Below are 6,000 nucleotides of genomic sequence, written 5' to 3' on the forward strand. Positions count from 1 at the left end.
ATGTCCCTTTGGGCAATCTAATTGGTCAGGTTGGCTTTGGGCTGAATGGTCAGTTTCACTGTGGTTACTCGGTGAAACATGACAGAGAGAGAGGAACCACTAGGTAAGAGAGGCTGACGCACATGTAGATACTGACAAAAGCTTAGGAAGAACACTGAAAATCGCCTTCAAAAATGGGAAGTACTGTATTCACAAGTATACAAATGAGGTTTTTACAGAGGGTAAAGTCCACAATCAACTCTTTTGTGTTGCTGACCTTCTGGAGAATACTGTTGTCCTGACATAAGTGTGACAAAATGTCCACTTCATCCAGGTTAGATTTTTCATTCTTTTTATAGGTCAGGTTTACCACAGTTCTGTCATCAGCAAACATGACAATGATCTTAAGAGTCATATGTAGCCATGTAGTTGTATGTATAGAGCGAACATAGCAGAGGACTCAGAACATATCCCCGTGGAGTGCATATGCGGAGGATGAGGGATGGTGAAGTGTGACCTCCCACTTAAACCACGGGCTGCACAGTGTTCAGTGTTCAGACTCAGGTCACGGACCTTGGTGATGAGTTTAGAGGAGTTTGTTGTGTTAAATGCTAAACTGTAGTCTTTAAACAGAATTCACACATAATTTGTGACAAAATACATTTTGATTAGACCTATTCATAAATCAGTGTTGTATCAATATAAGAAACATGCCTGTTGCACATCCAGCTATCTGTATATGCCTGAATTCTAAATAGTAATTATAATACTTATTTATTACTGTTTGAAAGGGCAGAAAGATATTTTGAAAGTTAGCTGTGCTGCCTAGCATCTTCAGAGACAAGGCTTTTATTTCTAGACTCAGTTACTGTCTATGTGGAGATTACAAGTTTTTCCCTTCCATAACCCAAAGATGTTAACTTTAGGTTGGCTGGCAACTCTTAAATTGAACCAGTATGAATGAGTGTTGATGTGTTTATATGCATGCCTTTTGACAAAGTGGCTCCCCATCCTGGACTGGTTCCTGCTTTGAGGCCAATGCCAGAAAGATAAGTTCTTGCAGCCCTACATTACACAAAATGGATTCAGGAGGTGAATGGATGGGTGTTCTTTCAAAATATACTTCTTTCCTGTTCCAATTACTGGATTTAGAATTATCATAAATATTAACTGATTGATGTTAATAATACTTCCTGCTGCAAATGTCATGTTAAAATCTAGCTTAAGCTACCAGAAACCTCATATCTAATCATTTCCCTCAAAGGAAGATATATGTAAATTCAATTGTATCCTCATGAGCTTAAAGCCATTAGATGTTTAAAATTATGTACATTATTTTATACCATTGGTGTACTATATATCTAATTTTTCATGTGTCTGTTTATGTTTTATGTAGTTAAAAAATTAGAGTGATAACACATATTGGACAGCCATAGCTGGATGCAGTAACATTGAAACATGCAGTTACCTCTTATTTACATTATACAAAAGGAAAATCCTAGGACACAAGTATTTGAAGAATTTTTCTCAGGTACTCTGAGCACTTGACAACCAAAATATGGTGTCTGTCCAGTGAGAATTTTTACTTCACCTTAATGTCTAAGATTTCTTTAACACAACTAATATTCTTAAAGGGCACACTGATGGCAGCTGGTAATTTGATGCCTCACTGAATTTGTATCTTGGTCTTATATTTAGAATTTTACATAGTCTTTGTGCGATTTCATTAGAGACTCCAGTTTCTTCTCATAATCCAAAGTCAGGCTGGTCTTGGCAGCACTACAATGGTTCATTGTAAGTGAGTGTGCCCTGAAATGAGCTAACATCCCGGTGTGGGTTTGTTCCTGCTTTGTTGTTTGCCAAGATAAACTCTGCCACCTAGAAATTCTTTACTGGAAAAAGTGGGTTCAGAATGGATGGGTAGGCAAGTCAATCCTTTATTCTATCAAATACAGACTTCATTAAAGTTGCCTCTGAATTATTATGATACTAGTATGACTTAAATTTAAATGACACAGGCAAACAGCTCAAGTGAGATCTACAGTATTTCATTATTAAACCTTCTGTTTTGGGATCTTAGGAAATAAAGATGTTTTGTTTTCTCATAAAGCTTGAAGAAAAATATCTATTTATTCCATCATCATTTACACTGTTCTTGACAGTATGAAGTGGTTTAATTCTACATGTCTAGGCCTGTTAGGTGCATTCATGTTTTCTGTACACTATGTACAGTACATTATAAAAATCACATTTTTTGCTGTCTAACAATACTGCTTAGAATGTAGGAAGCTCACAGTTTCTTTGCTTAGTTTACATACACAACATATTCTACACTTCAAATGTAGACAAACAATTATTGATACCTTAAAAAAGGATTAAAAAAGTGCCTTAAGTGCTTAATTCTTCAAAGCTGGTGAAACAGTTCTTGGTAGGGCTGGGTGGTATGACCAAAATTCTATATCACGGTATTTTTCAAAATTATACCAGTTTCACGGTATTCAACAGTATTTTTTTCCCATGCATGAGTGGATGTTAACCACATTTTCCACTGCAATTACTGCAGTAGACTGGCTAAGAATAACCTATTCCACTGTCATGAGAATTGTACATGTACAAAAAATTTTTAATGTGCACAGAAGTATTAATACAGGTTTGCATGGCCCCATAAAGTGATAGTTTTCAAGGGGGTGGCACTAATGAAGAGAAGGAATCACATTGCATTACAATTGCAGTCAAAATATAGAGCCATTTTATTGAACAAATTTTGCAAACAACTTAAACTATAATTTTGACAACATATTTTCAACCATCCAAAGAGACATTTAGACTTAGTAAAATATCCAGAGGTGCTTGTCAAAAGTTGTATTGCACTGAACATGTCTTAGAAAAGGAATTAAGAGTAAATATTTTTGTAAACCAACTACACTTTCTGTTAATATCAACAATCTCTGTCCACTGAAACGTTAGCTATATGGATTGTAATGGCGTTGATTATCTCGATCCAATGCTTGCTTTTTTTGTTGTAAGCAGTCCTACAGTGTCCTCTAGCTTTTTCAGTTTTACCTGAGGACATGGAGGGTGCCAATCTTAGTTCCATAGATTCATGGTATTCCAAAGCATGTTTGCGGCTAAGGTGGTGCGGCAAATTGCTTGTGTTACCGCCTCTGGCGACAACTTTAGCTCGACAGTATTTGCTGTAAATAGTTGTTTGGTCCACATCCGACCTTTTAAAACCAAAATCTCCAGACAACAGACACGGCTCCTTTTTTCGGCAAAAGTTCTTCTGTGTCATCATGTTCAACTTTATCGTCTGCTTCAGCTTCGGAATGTTCTCTGTCAATTTTCACCACTCAATACCTCCACAAATGCATGTACTCCGTTGCATGCGTGTTTAGCGGTGTAGCAATGAAAATGGTCCCCCTTTAAAAAATTTCCTGCTGTGTCACGTTCCAAACGTTGTTTAGGCTATTTAAACCGGTATTGCGGTATAAGAAAAATCCATATCATAACAAAAATAAAAAACGTTTTTCGGTATGAACCGGTATACCTCCCAGCACTAGTTCTTGGTAAATCTAATTTTTAAGTATTCACATTCAGAAGTCATTTTAGGTAAGTCATTACTTGTTTTACTCAAGTGTTTTCAAGGAGTTTTAGAACTGTCTAGTCACAGATTTTCTGTTGATTTAGGTTTGGGGTTCTAGGCAATGCAATGATAAGAGGTAATCTAAACTCAGTTAATTTCGGGTACTGTGATATTCAGAACATTTTTGCTGTAGAGCACAATGTATTAGCTTTTTTTTTTTTTTTATAAACTTGATTATTTGTTTAATCACTATGCTTCTGAAGATTAAGTTATTATACACAGACTGCTTATGTATAAACAGATCATGCGGTTCCACTGATTAATGCTCAAGAATTCAAAGGCTAGGTTTTATGCTGTTTTAAATGAAAGTGGGAATTTACAAGTATTTCTGTATAATTAGCTGCAAGTGTTGTTACTTTGCAAGAAAAAAGTGGAAATTCTATTTATATGTGTGCATCTCTAGCAAGGTAAGTCAATATATACTCTGTTGTAATACTAACTTAATAAACCGGTGCAACTTTAGAGAACAAAACATTCTTCACTTAATTAATAATGACAAAGCCTTTATCTTGTCCCCCAAAACCATGACAGTAATCTTAAAATGAGTATCACAATGCTTTTTGTTTTTAAAATCTGTCAAAATTTACAAATATGACATTTTCATGTCAAGGAGAAGACATGATTCATTTACTAATTATCCTTTCCACTGAATAAACTCATTTGATAGAGTTACACAAAAAACATACACCTAAGTCAAATATTTAGAGTGCAGTGTTGTTGTATATTTTATGTAATTTAGTAGAATAGAAAATTAAATTATTTTCTTTGGACGTGACACTTATTCAAAGTAATTTACCTATCAAAGGATCACAGCGTGAATCCTTTCGTGATTTTACATTTGGAGTGCTGGTAGTTCAAGTGACTTGTTCAGGGTTACAAAGTGAGTTAATGGTGGGGACTGAGCTGACAGTGATTTACTTTTATCTGTTGTTTATTAGATAACATTTCTTAAATATGAAACTTGATCTATATTGTAATGTAAGAGTACACAGAAATTGTAATAGGTTAACAAAATGTACCAAGACAAAAAGGACAATAAACTGGCAGCATGAATTATAAGAGACATTCCAAGAATCAAGGGTACTTTGGTGCTATAATCAAGTGAGATGTATTACCTGCCTTGGTACTGAATCATTTGTGGCTACCAAATTTAAAGTGATAATGTGGAGAATGGATTGAATGCCAAATTTACACATCAGTTTTGCTATTTGCCATATGAAAGCCCCAGGTAGAAAGTGCTAGACCTCTGTTGTAGTTGTCTGAGGACTAATTGTCCTTTGGTATTAATAGGTGAATGGACCTTTCAATGGAAACCGGTTGTCAAGTGCAGTCAATAGCACTGTGGTGACCCAGGAGTTTTCATACTATATCCAGACTCTGGTTTTCTGAAAGTGAACCCTAGAATAGAAATGCAATTGTCATATCTTAAGTCTGCATCAGAATTTGCTTCTGGCACTTTTGAGGTTGGGGCCTGTAAAATGATTTACTAGAAAATAAAATTAAAGACCATCTCTGGATACTTCTAAGCTCACAATGGGTTTAAATCCAGATTTAAGATATTGTGTGGAACTGCCTGGGGATACGGAGGCATTGATTAAAGAGCAAAGACAGTACATAGAATGGGTAAAGCATAAGAATTAAGGAGCATCGCTGGATGCAAAGTAATGTTTTTTTTGAAAGCTTGTTGGTAGGGAGTTAGTGGAGGAGAAGGAGTACAAGGTAAAACTGCAGCTTCATTCCTTTGTGTTTTGGACTGGGCAAGTTAACAAGATTATCAACAAATGAATGTGGTACTAGGCTATTGCTTAGTGAAAACCAGCAAAACAGATTATTTTGTATGTCAGTTTGTGTTACTCCGCTTAATTATTAAGTTTGATTTGTTGAACCAGCAACCTAAACTTGTACATTTTAGATTCATCTGACTGTTTTTGTTTTCGGGGTGATAGGGAGGAAAAGTGCACATTAATACATCATATACTGTAAATAGCTTTATATATGCCTATTTTTTGTTATTCCTGTTAACCATCATAAAGGGTTTGTTAATTACATTTTTTTGGGTTAAAATATACACCTGACATTCAAGTTTCAGCTTGTCACCAGAAGAAAGCATAATTCTATCTGCTTTCTTGAAACTAGGCCAGAATTACACAACTCTGTTAGACCCTGCTGAAGCCTTGAAACAATTGTGTGACATTTCATGTTTATTCAGTTTGAAAATTCCATGATTTACTAATTAGCATTTTACAGACCCCAATAAAAGAAGTATTGAGTTCTAAATCCTGTTTTCAACAGTGTGTGTTAAGAAAGCAGCTTACGTAACATTCTACCCATAGTTCACTAACAGGCAACATGCTGTGTCTCTTTCTGTGGAATTTGAA

This window comes from Erpetoichthys calabaricus, chromosome 13 (genome assembly GCF_900747795.2).
Source record: "Erpetoichthys calabaricus chromosome 13, fErpCal1.3, whole genome shotgun sequence".
NCBI lineage: Eukaryota > Metazoa > Chordata > Cladistia > Polypteriformes > Polypteridae > Erpetoichthys > Erpetoichthys calabaricus.